The sequence below is a fragment of the Bos indicus genome, chromosome 28 (assembly GCF_029378745.1).
Source record: "Bos indicus isolate NIAB-ARS_2022 breed Sahiwal x Tharparkar chromosome 28, NIAB-ARS_B.indTharparkar_mat_pri_1.0, whole genome shotgun sequence".
Taxonomy (NCBI): domain Eukaryota; kingdom Metazoa; phylum Chordata; class Mammalia; order Artiodactyla; family Bovidae; genus Bos; species Bos indicus.
The window spans coordinates 29671056-29688294 of NC_091787.1; the positions used below are offsets into that span (position 1 = coordinate 29671056).

General features: G+C 40.0%; 1 protein-coding gene across 9 annotated transcripts in view; it reads right to left on the minus strand.

Moving 5' to 3' along the window:
• Positions 1-9674, minus strand: part of USP54 (ubiquitin specific peptidase 54) — a 130009-nt gene extending 120335 nt beyond the window's left edge. For 3 of the 9 annotated variants that reach the window (XM_070781921.1, XM_070781922.1, XM_070781914.1), the window contains exon 1: positions 9173-9668. The gene's annotated coding sequence lies outside the window, so the exon portion shown is untranslated. Of the gene's footprint in view, positions 1-7972; positions 8060-8800; positions 8930-9172 lie in introns of those variants that run through there. The other 6 variants (XM_070781924.1, XM_070781923.1, XM_070781915.1 and 3 more) reach the window with 5 other exon arrangements.
• Between the last annotated feature and the right edge of the window lie 7565 nt (positions 9675-17239).

Consider the following 17239-nt stretch of genomic DNA (forward strand, 5'->3'; position numbering starts at 1 on the left):
AATATAAATATTAAATCAAAATTATCAAGAACTTAAATGTAAAATATAAAACTCTTAGAAAAAAATATAGACGAAAATCTTTGTGATCTAGAGTCAGGCAAAGAGTTCTTAGACTTGACACCAAAACCTTGATTCATAAAGGAAAAATCGATAAATTGGACCTCATCAAAATTAAAAACTTTTGTACAATAAAAGCTGAGGGGAAAGAATGAAAAGAAAAGCTATAGACTGGGAGAAATTATTTGCAAACCACATATTCAACAAAGAACTAGTACTCTGAATATACAAAGATCTATCAAAACTCAACAGTAAAAAATCAAACTATACAATTAGAAAATAAGTACAAGACAAAAGATCCCTCACCAAAAAGGGTATACAGTTGGCAAATAAACATGTGAAAAGATGTTTAACATGTTTAAAGATGTTTAACAGCCACTAGGGAAATGTAAATCAAAACCACAAAGCCAAGACTCATGGGACACTGGAGGCTCCCAGGTGCAAAATTTAAGGAGGCCCTCACTCTCAAGTAGGGTTGCACTTACACAACCCTAAGAGTGAGTACCTCCTTAAATTTTGCACTTGCACAACCCTTAGTATTCTTATTTTGTGAGCTAAGCACTTCATTTGCCTCATTCATAATAGCCAAAAAGCAGAAACAATCCAAATGGATAAAAAAGAATATGCTTTATTCATATAAGGGAATACAGAATATTTTTGGTGATAAAAAGAATGAAATACTAATACATGCCACAACATGGTTGAACCTTGAAAATACTATGCTGAATGAGAGAAGTCAGTCACAAAAGACTATATATTGATAGTTTATGATTCCATTTATATGAAATGTACAGAATAGGTAAATCTACAGAGATAGAAGTAAATTAGTAGCTCCTAAAGGGGAGGAAAGGTTGAGAAGGAGAATGACTGCCTATGGATATAGTTTCTTTGGGGGGGTGATAAAAATGTAATAAAATTGATTGAAGTGACAGTTGCACAACTATGAACATACAGTAACTTTTGAATTGTACACTTTAAATGAGCCAATTGTATGACATGTGAGTTATATCTTAATAAAATTTGTTTTTAAAGCAGATGTTTAACAACTGTCTATTGAAATAAAGCATAAAAAGGATGAAAGTCATTGTGAAATAAGAACTCCAAATTTAATTTTTTTAAAAGCAGTTGTTGATTCTTTTCATGAGTTGTTAAGAGGAAGCACAGGAAAAACAACTCTAAATCAGACTTCTATACTTTGCCCAATTAAAATCATAATCAGAGTTTGGTTCATAAAGACTTCCTACTCAAAAAAAAAAAAAAAAAAAAGACTTCCTACTCAAAATAACTTGCTAGAGGGCAATTTGTGACTTAAACAGTGGTCTTGACTTATAAACCATATTCATGTATGTGTCTGCTATAAACCGTCAATTTAAAACAGATAAACAACTTATAAATATACTATATGGCACTGTCTCCAAAACAAAAATAAATAGAATTTGGATAGCCTTTTCTATAGATGTATTCTCTAAGGGGAAAGGCTGAAAACTGAACCTCAAACTGAATTCTGCTTTCCCACTAATTCTCATTAAACATAAAAAAAAAAGTGTTCATATTTTTAATACTGATAAACCAACTTAAACACTTTAGTGAAGGTATGATCAAATAGGTGAACGACTCAGCATTAACTTGGACATTAGAATTTATTCAGTATTATTTCTTCTGGGAATAATACTGTTTTACTAGCAGCTAAATACTTAAGTACTTTATATGATTTTCCTAACTCCATACCCAGCCGTTCCACCTCTTTCCAATGCTCAGCAATGTATGTCTGGAAAATCCCTTTACTTAATACCCACAATTCCCAGAACATTTTCCTCTGCTTCTGCCCTCTCTCACCTTTTATTTGATGCCTTCACTTGCAGGTACACCCAAACTTTAACAGAACAGGGAATTATCTGCAGCTATCAGTAATGGACGGAGAAGGCAATGGCACCCCACTCCAGTACTCTTGCCTGGAAAATCCCATGGATGGAAGAGCCTGGTAGGCTTCAGTCCATGGGGTCGCTAAGAGTCGGACACGACTGAGAGACTTCACTTTCACCTTTCACTTTCATGCACTGGAGAAGGAAATGGCAACCCACTCCGGTGTTCTTGCCTGGAGAATCCCAGGGATGGCGGAGCCTGGCGGGCTGCCGTCTATGGGGTCGCAGAGTCGGACACGACTGAATCGACTTAGCAGCAGCAGCAGCAGCAGTAATGGAAAAGTTCTAGAATGGGATGGTAAGCTATACGTGAGCAGCAATTCCTAGGTTTTTCTCTACCTTCTGTACTTGGCCATTTTGACAGTCTTTAAGGCAGATACTCTTATTCAGATACCTATTCCTCTCAAGTGGTGCCCAACAGAACTTTCTGCACTAATGGAAACGTTCAGTATCTTCACTGTGTAATACAGTAGACACATGTGACTACTGTGTACTTGAAATGTGGCTGGTACAACTGAAGGACTGAATTTTTACTTTAATTTTAAAAGCCACATGTGGCTAGTGGTCTGCATACTGAACAGCACAGCTAGCCGAGATTCCTGCAGAGAAGACAGCTAGTGCCGTAATGCTAAACCCCTTAGCTGGTGTCCAGACACCCAATCAGGATCCTGCTAGTCCTGTCTCCTGGAAGATGTTCCCTGCATCCCCCAACTTGATGAGATGACCCTACATAATGAATAAATAAATCATCTCGAACCACAGTATGAGTATCTGCCTAATTTTCTATAGCTCCTACCACCTCAACTCCTGCTGCTTTGAGCTTGGAGTTACCACCTTCCTTCAGATACTGCACATTTGATCACTGTTTCTCAGACTTTAAGGTATTTATGAATCACCTTGGGATTTGGTTAAGATGTAGGTTCTAATGTGGCATTTCTAACATGCTTCAAAGTGCTTCTATATGGTTTTAACCCTAGGTTCTTGGTTCTCCTACCCCCTGATTTGAATGGTGTTACTGATGGGTCAGCAGCAAACATTAATTCAGATTTCCTAAATATAACAGTACGCTTTTCAGTCATCAAATATTTGTACCATGTAATACAGCTGCACAAAAATATCAATTCTGAGCAGTTGATGTTATTTGATGTGACATACGTTTTTTTGAGCACACTCTTTTACAGAGGTGGCTACGACAATGAGCTAAAGATCACAATTCTAATAACTGAACAACTGGTAAGGGAACCAAGGTTTGCTTGATTCCAAAGCTCACATTCTTTCTGCTATGCCAACCTTCTCCTCAATGCTTAACTCAGGAATGTCCACATGTCGGGATTTCCCTTCAGAAGAGAGTTGTGGAGGAACATTGCTCCTGAAAAGTTATTGCTTCTCCCCAGGCATAATAATAATCAGAAAAACCAGCTTCTTCCATATGTATGATTAAATATCAGACACCACTAATATTTATACATTCTATTGTAGATTTTCAACCCGACCAATTTTATTTAGCTATCCTCTTCCCAGCTTTTTTGTTTTGGCCGAGTGGCATGTGGGATCTTAGTTCCTGACCAGGGATTAAAACCATGCCTCCTGCTGTGGAAATGCAGAGTCTTAACCACTGGACTGCTAGAGAAGTCCCAAGAGCCTTCTTAAGAAAGTCCTCAAAGTCCAGAGGCCATTATGAAAAAGATGTGACTTGTATTTTTTGTGTAAAATACAAAAAATTTAGTATATCAATAGGCACAATAGATAATGCAACACTGTAGAAAATATGCATAATAGATACTAAAATACTTATCTGTATCTATATACATATAAAGAGTTCTTAGTTCTTGTTAATCAACAGGTAAAAGAAAACAATCCAATTAAAAAATACATAAAGAACAGAATAAGCAATTTAAAAAGACAGAAATAAACAGCCCATCAAACAAAAAGATGCTCAAACTAAAAAGTAATCTGAAAACTACAAATTAAAATGTAAAAATCCGCCTGTTACATTAGTAAAAATGTACAAGACTGATATTCAGTGTCAGAGGCACTTTCATAAACTGCTGGTGGAATAAAGAATGGCACACAGGCTGTCTGAAAGGCAAACTGGCTGTATATTTCAAAACTAAAAACATGTAAATCTTTTAAACAACATTTCTAGGCACCTATTCTAGAGGTATTATAGAACAGTTGCACAAGAGACAAGAATATGGGATGTTCATTTCAGTGTTTCCAATCACTGCAAAAATCTGAGACAACTTAAATGTCCATAGATAAAGAAACAGTTAAATAGATTATATACATTCAAACGGAAATACAATCAGCTGTTAAAAAGTACGCACTGACAGGATGAGATTTCAAAAGCATATTGCTAACTTTAAAAAAAGCTGCAGAAAAAACATCATTCCACTGACTTTAAAAAGATATATATAGACATAGAAATTATAAATAGAAATTGCATATAATGTGTAGAAAAAGAACTGGAAAATTCACCAAACAGGATAGTTCTGGAAGTGGAACCTTTGCTTCTTAGCCTCCATATAAAGTTATTATTATTTTTAAAGAATGTACTCTTTTTTCTCTTTCTTCAAATCAAGTATATAGTTTAAACATCTGTAAGATTTTTAAATGTTTTAAAAAAGACAAACAAGGTCAACAAAAAATGTTTAATTTGCAGTTTTCAGATCACAGGAGTCTACGCATCTTTTTTTTTAATTGAAGGAGTTATTTTACAATGGTGTGTTAATTTCAGCAAAGTGACTCAAATATAGGTTGATAGGGAAGCATATATCAGACTGTTTTTCGGAGTCTTTTCCATTATAGGTTTTATTCCAAGATTTTGAATATAGTTTCCTGTGCTATACAGTAGGTCCTTGTTTTATTTATTTCATATATAGTAGCGTGTCTGTTGGAGAAGGCAATGGCACCCCACTCCAGTACTCTTGCCTGGTAGGCTACAGTCCATGGGGTCGCTAAGAGACACGACTGAGCGACTTCCCTTTCACTTTTCACTTTCACGCATTGGAGAAGGAAATGGCAACCCACTCCAGTGTTCTTGCCTGGAGAATCCCAGGGATGGGGGAGGCTGGTGGGCTGCTGTCTCTGGGGTCGCACAGAGTCGGACACAACTGAAGCCGACTTGGCGGCGGCGGCAGCAGCAGCAGCAGCAGCAGCAGCGTGTCTGTTAATTCCAAACTCCCTCCACTCTGCCTTCTCCCTTTGTTAGTTTTCTATGTCTGAGAGTCTGTTTTTTATTTCTTTATTGGATATTTCTATTTCTCTCTGTGAAACTGCTTATTCTACTCTTTGCCTAATTTGTCATTCAGTCACTAAGTCGTGTCCGACTCTGCAACCCCACGGACTGCAACACACCAGGCTTTCTTGTCCTTCACTATCTCCTGGAGTTTGCCTAATAAAAAAAATAAATAAATACAGGAAAATGTTCAACCTCACAGGTAATCAAAGAGACTGAAATCTAAAGTGAGATATCACTTTTCACCTACCATGAGAGTAAATCGTTTCTGGTTTGTTCAATGTCTATTTACTATTGCTAATATAAATGCTGAGAAAGAAATACTTTTTTCCAGTGGATAAAACCTTTCCAGAGGGTGTGTGTAGAAAAAGTCTCAGGCTTTCCTGTGGTGGGTGGAGTTAAAGAAAAGCTTTTAGATCATCATCCTCCTAACACATCATCAAATGCTTTCAGTTTTCAACCCTTCTGGAGAAGTTCCCTTCTTACCCCTCAAGGCTCTTTCTCATCTCATTGTCTTGCTCTAAACCTTTCTTGGAAAAATGTCTCAATGCCTCAAAAATAACTCACATAAAAACATAGGCACACAGCCCACTTAGTTAAAAGGTGTTAGAAAACATGAGAATCTCATTCACACCCACGTGCTATTCCAGCTAAAATCTATATAGAGGGACTGATGCAGAAAGTCAACTCAATGGGAAAAAAAAAAAAACCACTGACTCACCTTCAAATCTGCATGTATTTCTTAAAAACACCTAGGACACTGCAGCTGTGTGACTCTAGGCAAGTCATTTAAAAGTTCTCAGTTTCCTCAATATAAAAGGGAGACATAAAATTTGAATTTCAACCAGGAAATCAGAATTTGGACTTTGGAATATAGTTTTAAAAATCTGAAAGCAAATATTTGTGCGTGTGTGTGTGTGTGTGTGTGTGTGTGCATGCTCGCAAAGTCGCTTCAGCCATGTCCGACTCTTGATGACCATTTGGACTGTAGCCCGCCATGCTCCTCTGTCCACGGGATTCTCCAGGCAAGGATACTGGAATGGGTTGCCATGAGCTCCTCTGGGGATCTTCCCAACCCAGGGATCAAACCCACATCTCTTATATTGGCATTGGCAGGCGGGTTCTGTAACACTAGCAAAACCTGAAAGCAAATACACCAAAAAAAAAAAAAAAAAAGCCCCGAACTGCAGCAGTCTACAAAAATGTTTGCCTAAATCCCTCAGTCTGCTGTAATAACAGTTGCCCTATATATGAATATAGATAACCATTTCCACTGTCAAAATCATCAGTTTCTGGAAGCTTACAGATGTTAACAATTGCTTATTATAACTATTTCCCCAAGCAAAGCTCCCTATACAATTATACACAACATGAATATGGTAATTTACTCAATTCTCTGTACAATACAAACCTCATATTTAGCATCATGCTAATATTCAAATTAGTTCCCCCATAGTGTAAATATTTGAGGGAGCAAAATCTATGAATAAAGAGAGACTGAATTTTAGTCTTCTGGCCAATTCCATGTTCAATGTCTGGCCCCCTATCCCCATTCCAAGGTTCCTTTACTGCAAAAAGAAAGGAATCCTGCTTAGGTTTTCAGTTGCATAGATTTCCAACTCCAGTCCCTAATCTCCCATTTACTAGCGCCGTGATATTAGACAACTGCCTTAATGTTTTAAGCTTCAATTTTCTTATCTTTAAAATTGAAGTATTAGTATCAGCTGAGTATTGTTAAGATAAAATGAGAAAATTGAGGTGGGAAGAGGGGTGGAAAATAAATAAATGAAATGAGATAATGTGCCTAGGACATTAATAATCACTCAATGAATGATAGCATTTATGCTTCTTATTACTATTATTGACTTAAGAATGTTCAGTGATGTTTAAGAATACTTTTAAAAGACTATTAAATTATGAACTGACCCCTTAATTTTTTCAAGCTTCCATTCTAATTTTATCTCTTCTGAAAAACATAATATGTTTTATTAATGCATCATAATTTAGAATTTGCTTAATATTTTGTAATTTTTTAAATAGTTTTTTCCATTTTATTCTTGTCAACTATTGTTGACAAGTACTCCCTAGGGCCAGAATTTTGTTTCATAAGCCTGTGTTCACAAATGTATTGTGTTTACTACACTGTAATGATTTGCTACTCTATTTTGCTCTCTGAGCAATTTCAAGGCAAAGAGCAAGGCTTACTTGTATTTGTACCCAGAAGGCTCAGTTATCAAACACAGAGAGGTCTCAATGAATGTTTGTCGAAAGGATAAATGAATGAATTTATCTTTTCCCCCAACCCCTGCAATGCCTTGCACAGTACTCTACACATAATAGGAACTCAGTAAAGCTTCTTAATGGATTCATGGAGAAGTCTTTTGGACTCAACCACATAAAGCTTTATCTTGCCTCAGAAAATCATTTCAACTTTAAAGATTAGCTACTAACATTACAAATTAAAAGTTTTAATCTAACATATATCAAATAAATAGGTTCAATGACTAACCACAACAAGGCTAGCTCTAGAAGGATTAAAATCCATTATTCTAATTAATGAATTTGTGAACTCAACATGGAAAAATCCAGTTACATAATCAAAAGAGAGGTTATGCTTTTGCAAATTTAAACGTACCAAAAATAGTGAGAAAAAATTATCAGAAAGCTTGCATCTGTAGATAAAAATGAACAAATTATTTTTCATGCCTGAATTGAAACCACTGTTTTCATTAGAAATAAGAAAACTGGTCCAAACCTGTCTCTAGAAAACACTCCTTGAGACTCAGTGTAAATGCTTTGCCCTCGCAGTGATTTTAACTCCTAGAAGCCTTTTATTTCCAGACTGACGGATATTCAAAACTCTGTCTCCTAAAATAAAAATTCGTTCATTTCTTAAAAGGCAAAGAACCTGAACAGACACAAGGTTTTATATTCAAGTAACTAAAACTATCCTTAGTGCTCAGCCTGGTGCTTCTGCAACAGAAACATTTTCTTAGTTTTAAAATCATATTCATGGAAGGTTTAAAAGTCGTACTACACATTCTTCACTGTATGATCTAAACTGAGTTTACACCGCATATATAATCTCATAAGTACACCGTAAAGAAATTCTACACTTGAATGAATCTGGAAAGAAACGTGAGCTTTGCACACACCCCCTTCTTCCAACTCAATACGCACATCTTAGTTTTTTTTCCTCAAGAATTTCTCTCTCCCGCCCCCATCCCACACGTTATTTCAGAGCAGCAATCATTCATAACCCCACTCATAGTCTCTCCACCGAAGGAACCTTTCCAACTAATACTATTTCACCCAAACCCTCCATTCACATCTCAGAGTCCGTGGGGGATTTCTTTGGAAGGGGCGGGGGGCGGTGAAGTTCCGGCACGCCACCATTCCCGCCAAGCCCTTTAAGAAGGAACCAGGTCTTAGCGCGCAGTCCCGGACTAGTGTTAGGCGGACCCCAGTAAACTGCGAAGGTCTGACACCGCACCCGCCGCTCCACCCCCCCACCCCACCCCCGCCGCCTCTCCGCCAGGGCAAAGCAAACCGGGCCCAATCTCTGGGCTCCCATTCAACATACCCTCCTCCTCGCTGTACCCCATTTCTTCCCACTTATTCCTCGGTGTAGCCCGGTCTCTTTTTTCAATTCTGACTCCCCATAACCATCTTGCTCCCAACACACACACCCTTCTATACTCCTGCCCCTGCCCCTTGAACCCTTCTACACCCGGGTCCCTCCCCCTTGGACCTCGCGGCAGCTCCAGCCCTTCCCGCGTGCCCTGGTGCAGACCGGCGCCCTGTCCTTATAACCACTGGACCTGGGTCCCACCCAACACGTCACACGAGGGCCCATTTCTCCCGCGACCCGACCTTCCCCACCCCCTCCCTAAGCGCTACCCCCCCCAGCACCCTGTTACCTCCGGCCCCGCCCCCCTGAGGGTGTCGCACTCACCGCTTCTGCCGCCGCATCCTTAACCGCCGCGGCTGCTATAGCTACAGGGAGCCAAGGCAACCAGCTCTCGCGACAGTTTCCACAGCTACGGCGAGAACAGCCGGGAAGAGCCTCTCGCAAGAAAGTAAATGAGTCAGGCTCGAGACGGCTAAGTATATCTCGCGATAGTGTTGTGTAAAATGGCGGCTGTAAGGCGCTTCGGGGGTGGCCCGGAAAGGTTTGGAGGTAGGCGAGGGCGGGAAAGGATCTTGAGCTGGCGGGAGAGTCGGAAAACTATTGTAGGTAGGACGCAGGAACGGTCCCATCTGAGGAAAGTTAGTATGGCGAATCCTACACTGGAATAACTTTAGGGATGTGGCCGTCATTTCCCAGTGTCTCAGACTTGGAACAGTGTCACCTTTAACTGAAGTTCCGTCTTCCTGGTATTTTCTTTTTGCGTGCCCAGTAGAGATGGAGCGAGCAAGCCAGAAATTGATCTTTCCGTATCTTCGTTAACCTTTCTTCAGGAAATTCATCCGTTCTTCCCCTACCCTGGTTTGGAAAGGACATTTGACTTAACAGAAATGTTTATGTTTATATACTGGTGCCCCGCCCCCATCAATTCTCCCTACCAAAATAGGAAATAAAAGTTTGTTGTTGTTTTTAATCGAGCATAAGCACAGGTGTTTGGATGCGGAAGGGGGCCGCGTTGGTGCGTGATCTGAACTTTGCAGTTGCTTGCCACCCTGTGGGCACATCCTTAGTTGATGACTCTCAACACAGTTTTAAGGGCTTTCTCTCCTGGTGGCGCAGACGGTAAAGCGTGTGCCTGCAATATGGGAGACCCGGGTTCGATCTCTGGGTCAGAAAGATCCTCTGGAGAAGGAAATGGCAACCCACTCCACCCTTGCCTGGAAAATCCCATGGATGGAGGAGCCTCATATGCTACAGTCCATGGGGTCGCAAAGAGTCGGACACGACTGAGCGACTTCACTTTCCTTTCCTTTCTCTACTCTCAGAAAGCTGTAAATGCAGACTGAGTAGGATCTGGAACAGAAGATGGATATATAAAGAACGTTGTTCAGTGAGAATAAAAGGAATAAATGGAGAACTCATTCTCTTCTCTCCAAGCCCCTGAATAGCTCTCATAATCTAGACCAGTGCTGTCCAGTAGAAACATACTGTGAGCCATAACATGCAATTTAAAATTTGTAGTAGCCACATTTTTTTAAAAGTAAGAAAAAGGAAATTTAGTAATCCACATAATCCAACATATTCAAAATATTTCGACATGTAATCAATATTTTGAAATTTCTAAAAATATTTATTTTTGGCTGCATCGGTTCTTAGTTGCAGCACATAGGATCTTCCTTGCAGCATGCAGGATTTTTTGCTGTGATGTGCAGATTCTTTGTCTCAGGGCCTGGGCTTCTCTCTGACTGTGGTGCTGCCCAGGTACAGGAGCACAGAGGCTCAGCAGTTGCCTGTGGGCAAGCTTAGTTTCAGCATGAGGGATTGTCTCTAGTTGTGGCCCACCAGCTCCAGAGCAAGTGGGCTCAGTAGTCCTGCAGCATGTGGGATCTTAGGTCCCCAGCTAGGGATCCAAATGGAGTCCCGTGCAGTGGAAGAAGTTTCTACTGGAAAGCTCTAAACCCTGCACTAGATAATGCATTATCTGAGTGACTTTAGGAGCACAGTATTATGGGCATGTGGTTTATGTAAAAGAATCCCTGAAGTTGCTAACTCAAATGACTGCAGAGCCTAGGAGACTGACAATAAAAGATGACCTGGTATAAAACATAAGGTGGTAGTGGAGCATAGACGGCAGCCCACCAGGCTCCCCGTCCCTGGGATTCTCCAGGCAAGAACACTGGAGTGGGTTGCCATTTCCTTCTCCAATGCATGAAAGGGAAAAGTGAAAGTGAAGTTGCTCAGTCGTGTCCGACTCTATCGACCCCATGGACTGCAGCCTACCAGGCTCCTCCATCCATGGGATTTTCCAGGCAAAAGTACTGGAGTGGGGTGCCATGGCGAGGGCCCACTAAAGACTACAAGCTTCTATTTCAAAGGGAGGTTTCCTGAAGCCATGTGGAAAACAGCATGGAAATTCCTCAAAAAATTATAAATAGAGCTACTATATGATCCAACAATTCCACTCCTGGGAATTTATCTGGAGAAAATGAAAATGCTAACTAGAAAAGATATATGCACCCCTACGTTCTTGACAGCATTATTTACAGTAGTTAAAATTTAAAGCAACCAAAGTTCCCATCAATAGATGAATGGATAAAGAATGTGATACATAAATATTATATATATATAAAATGTATATATAATGAAATATTACTCAGACATAAAAAAGAATCAGATCAGATCAGATCAGTCGCTCAGTCGTGTCCAACTCTTTGCGACCCCATGAATCGCACCACGCCAGGCCTCCCTGTCCATCACCAACTCCCAGAGTTCACTCAGACTCACGGCCATCGAGTCAGTGATGCCATCCAGCCATCTCATCCTCTGTCGTCCCCTTCTCCTCTTGCCCCCAATCCCTCCCAGCATCAGAGTCTTTTCCAATGAGTCAACTCTTCCCATGAGGTGGCCAAAGTACTGGAGTTTCAGCTTTAGCATCATTCCTTCCAAAGAAATCCCAGGGCTGATCTCCTTCAGAATGGACTGGTTGGATCTCCTTGCAGTCCAACGGACTCTCAAGAGTCTTCTCCAACACCATAGTTCAAAAGCATCAATTCTTCGGTGCTCAGCCTTCTTCACAGTCCAACTCTCACATCCATACATGACCACAGGAAAAACCGTAGCCTTGACTAGACAGACCTTTGTTGGCAAAGTAATGTCTCTGCTTTTGAATATGCTATCTAGGTTGGTCACAACTTTCCTTCCAAGGAGTAAGCGTCTTTTAATTTCATGGCTGCAGTCACCATCTGTAGTGATTTTGGAGCCCAGAAAAATAAAGTCTGTGACTGTTTCCACTGTTTCCCCATCTATTTCCCATGAAGTGGTGGGACCGGATGCCATGATCTTCGTTTTCTGAATGTTGAGCTTGAAGCCAACTTTTTCACTCTCCACTTTCACTTTCATCAAGAGGCTTTTTAGTTCCTCTTCACTTTCTGCCATAAGGGTGGTGTCATCTGCATATCTGAGGTTATTGATATTTCTCCCGGAAATCTTGATTCCAGCTTGTGTTTCTTCCAGTCCAGCGTTTCTCATGATGTACTCTGCATATAAGTTAAATAAACAGGGTGACAGTATACAGCCTTGACGTCCTCCTTTTCCTATTTGGAACCAGTCTGTTGTTCCATGTCCAGTTCTAACTGTTGCTTCCTGACCTGCATACAAATTTCTCAAGAGGCAGATCAGGTGTTCTGGTATTCCTATCTCTTTCAGAATTTTCCACAGTTTATTGTGATCCACACAGTCAAAGGCTTTGGCATAGTCAATAAAGAAGAAATAGATGCTTTTCTGGAACTCTCTTGCTTTTTCCATGATCCAGCGGATGTTGGCAATTTGATCTCTGGTTCCTCTGCCTTTTCTAAAACCAGCTTGAACATCAGGAAGTTCACAGTTCACATATTGCTGAAGCCTGGCTTGGAGAATTTTGAGCATTACTTTACTAGCGTGTGAGATGAGTGCAATTGTGTGGTAGTTTGAGCATTCTTTGGCATTGCCTTTCTTTGGGATTGGAATGAAAACTGACCTTTTCCAGTCCTGTGGCCACTGCTGAGTTTTCCACATTTGCTGGCATATTGGGTGCAGCACTTTCACAGCATCATCTTTCAGGATTTGGAATAGCTCAACTGGAATTCCATCACCTCCACTAGCTTTGATCGTAGTGATGCTTTCTAAGGCCCACTTGACTTCACATTCCAGGATGTCTGGCTCTAGGTCAGTGATCACACCATCATGATTATCTGGGTCGTGAAGATCTTTTTTGTATACTTCTTCTGTGTATTCTTGCCATCTCTTCTTAATATCTTCTGCTTCTGTTAGGTCCATACCATTTCTGTCCTTTATCGAGCTCATCTTTGCATGAAATGTTCCTTTGGTATCTCTGATTTTCTTGAAGAGATCCCTAGTCTTTCCCATTCTGTTGTTTTCCTCTATTTCTTTGCATTGATCGCTGAAGGCAGCTTTCTTATCTATTGCTATTCTTTGGAACTCTGCATTCAGATGTGAGATCTTGTAATTAGTAACAACTTGGATAGACCCAGAAGGCATTATGCTAAGTGAGATAAGTCAGACAGAAAGACAAATACTGTATGATTTCACTTAAGTGTGAAGTCTAAAAAACAACAAATGAGCAAACAAAAACTAGAAACAGTTACAGGTACAGAGAAAAAACAGGTGGTTGCCTGACAGAAGGGTGGTGGGGAGAAGAAAGAGAGGGAGACTAAGGTACAAACTTCCAATTGCAAAATAAATGTCACTGGTATGAAATGTACAACATAGGGAATATAGTCAATAATTGTGTAAAATCTTTTTATGGTGACATCGTAATGACTTACTGTAGTGATAATTTTGCAATGTATAAAAATATCAAATCACTATGTTGTATAACAGGAACTGTAGTGTTATAGGTTAATTATACTTCAAAGATAAACTCATAGAAAAATATGAGATTTGTAGTTATCAGAGGTAGGGAGTTGACAAGGAGTGGGGAATTGGATGAAGGTAATCAAAAGGTACAGACTCCCAGATGTAAGAGAAATATGTGCAACCTGATAAATGATCGACACTGATGTATGTTATATATAGAAGTGGTTAAGAGAACAAATCCTGTGAGTTCTGATCACAAGGAAAAAACATTTTAATAAAAATAAAGGAGTTCAAAACTCTCCTGAATTTTAAAACACAATGATGGCAAGCAGAAGATGTCTATAAGCAATATGGACAGTTAGATCTTCTACCAGAATGTGGCCTCTGTGAACTGTGGGATTCATATGAATGAAACATTTTTGAAGAAACGATGTTTTAACACAACGATGTTCAGGCAAAGGGATAGCGAAACCAAAATTGAGGATTTGACTAGATTTCTGGCTAGATACAAGTATGCACTTTAATACATTAAACCACCACTGCAACTTCTAATGATAATTTGATTTCTATATAGACTTTTCTACTAAGAAGATGGCAAATAGATGGGGAAACAGTGACAGACTTTATTTTGGGGGGCTCCAAAATCACTGCAGATGGTGACTGCAGCCATGAAATTAAAAGACACTCCTTGGAAGGAAAGTTATAACCAACCTAGACAGCATATTAAAAAGCAAAGAGACATTACTTTGCCAACAAAGGTCCGTCTAGGCAAGGCTATGGTTTTTCCAGTAGTCATATGGATGTGAGAGCTGGATGAGGAGGGAGGTGGGAGGAGGGTTCAGGATGGGGAACACATGTATACCTGTGGTGGGTTCATTTTGATATATGGCAAAAGCAATACAATATTGTAAAGTTAAAAAATAAAATTAAATTAAATTAAAAAAAAAAAAAAGAAAGCTCAGCGCCAAAGAATTGATGCATTTGAACTGTGGTGTGTTGGAGAAGACTCTTGAGAGTCCCTTGGACTGCAAGGAGATCCAACCAGTCCATCCTAAAGGAGATCAGTCCTGAGTGTTCATTGGAAGGACTGATGTTGAAGCTGCAACTCCAATACTTTGGCCACCTGATGCAAAGAGCTGATTCATTTGAAAAGATCCTGATGCTGGGAAGGACTGAAGGCAGGAGGAGAAGGAGACGACAGAGGATGAGATGGTTGGATGGCATCACCAACTCAGTGGAGATGAGTTTGAGTAAACTCCAGGAGTTGGTGATGGACAGGGAGGTCTGGCATGCTGTGGTCCATGGGGTTGCAACTGAGCAACTGAACTAAACTGAACTGAACTAAGAAGATAATGTCTCAACCAACCTGGGCTCCCTGTAAATTAATAGGTTTACATCAATATTTCAAATATTCTGAGATTGGAAAAATTAAATTTTTAGGTTTTCAGAGCTGTGGACTATTAGGCCTGGGCATTTTTTTTTTACCTCAATTTTAAGGATAGGCATTTAATAGTTTTATAGTTGACAGGGAAATCTCTTTGTCACCTGAAAGTTCCTATTTGCTTTTGTATCTCTGATGCCTGATAATAGTACCTGGTGTATAGTAGGCATTCAAGAAACATCTGCTGAAGGAATTAGTCCTTAATTTTTGGGGAGGGCTCACAGACTTCTTTAAAAATGTTTTAAAATTTTATTTTATTTATTGGCTGTGCGAGGTCTTAGTTGTGGTATGTGGAGTCTAGTTCCCTGACCAGGGATTGAACCTGGGCTCCCTGCATTGGAAGTGAAGAGTGTTAGCCACTGGACCACAGGAAAGTCCTTTACAGACTTTTAAACATGAGAATCTGATAAAAGTTATGAACCTTTATTCAGGTCCTGTCTGTTCCCTGCCCATATTCCCTCAGCCTATCCTAGAGTTCACTAAAGCTTTGGCAGATAAATCCTATACAAGCCCATAGCTTTCTACTTTAAACACCTGAGTATTCTCCTTGCCTGAAAATGTCAGCAGAGTTAACATTCCCCATAGCAATCTATAACCAATGAGAGATGGGATTTGATAGCTAAATATTCCAATTTCTACCCCTCCTCAGTGAGGCAATTGTAAAGTATGTTTTACTATAGTATTTCTCAAAATTTACTAACACATAAAAATCACCTGGAGAAATTAGTAAGACATAAATTCTTGAATTTCCGTATTTTTTGGCCAGAGTTTGCAGGATCTTAGTTACCCAACCAGAGATCGAACCCAGGTCCCTGGCAGTGAGAGCATCAAATCTTAACCTCTAGACAGCCAGGGAATTCCATTGAATTTGTGATTTTAATCAAACTTCTAGGAGAAAATGATACTGCCAGTCCATGGACCACACTTGAACATCTTTTCTCAGAGTTGCCAATGAGAATCAGCCCCATTTATCCAAAAGATATTTATTGGCCTTCTTTTCACTCCCTTACATTGCTTAGATTCTTGGATCATCTCCCAAATTTACTACTTGCATCCAAATCTTTGTTTCAGCATCTACTGAAATCCAAACTATGACAACTCTTCTTAGAAAAATGCATATAGAAATAGTTTTGTGTATTACTTAGAAGTATGGCTTCCCTTGTGGCTCAGCTGGCAAAGAATCGCCTGCAATGCAGGAGACCTGGGTTCGATCCCTGGGTTGGGAAGATCCCCTGGAGAAAGGAAAAGCTACCCACTCCAGTATTCTGGCCTGGAGAATTCCATGGACTCTATAGCCCATGGGGTGGCAGAGTCAGACACAACTGAGTGACTTTCATTTTCACTTCACTTTAGAAGTATGAATCCTCTGAAATTTATTTAGGTTATAAAGGAAAGTGACCAGAGTAAATATCATGTGACTCTAGGTCCATGAAAACTGAATGAGTCTAGGCAGAGTCTAGGAACTTACTGTAATCATTAATGGCTCATGGAATGAACTGAATTCAGCCAGCTCTCCTTAGAAGTTACTTCCCCAGATCCTAGTAAGTCATCTCTTTATTTTTCCTGGTCTGCATCAAACTCTTATTTTGTGAAACATAAGAGTAAATCTGGGACTCTAAAGAAAATCCATGCTGACTTCCTTGGTGGTCCAGGGGTTAAGAATCTGCCTTGCAATGCAAGGGACACCAGTTCGATCCCTGGTTTGGGAAGATACCACATGCCAGGGAGCAAGTAAGCCCATGCACAACTACTGAGCCAGTGCTCCAGAGCCCGCGAGCCCCAACTACCGAGTCCACGTGCTGCAGCTACTGAAGCCCAAGTGCCTGGAGCCTGTGTTCTGCAACAGAAACCACCTCAATTAGAAGCCCACACACAGCAATTAAAAACAGTCCCCGCTTGCTGCAACTAGAGAAAGCCCAAGTATAGCAACAATGACCCACCACAGTCTAAAAAATAATAGTAATAAATAAATCTTTAAAAAACTTGAAAGAAACCCCATGCTTGAAGTCAATAAAAAGAGTATTGCCACTCATTCCTATTGGACTTTGATGGTTTCTTCCCAATCATAGTGCTTTCTGGACACAATTGCAGTTGCCCCT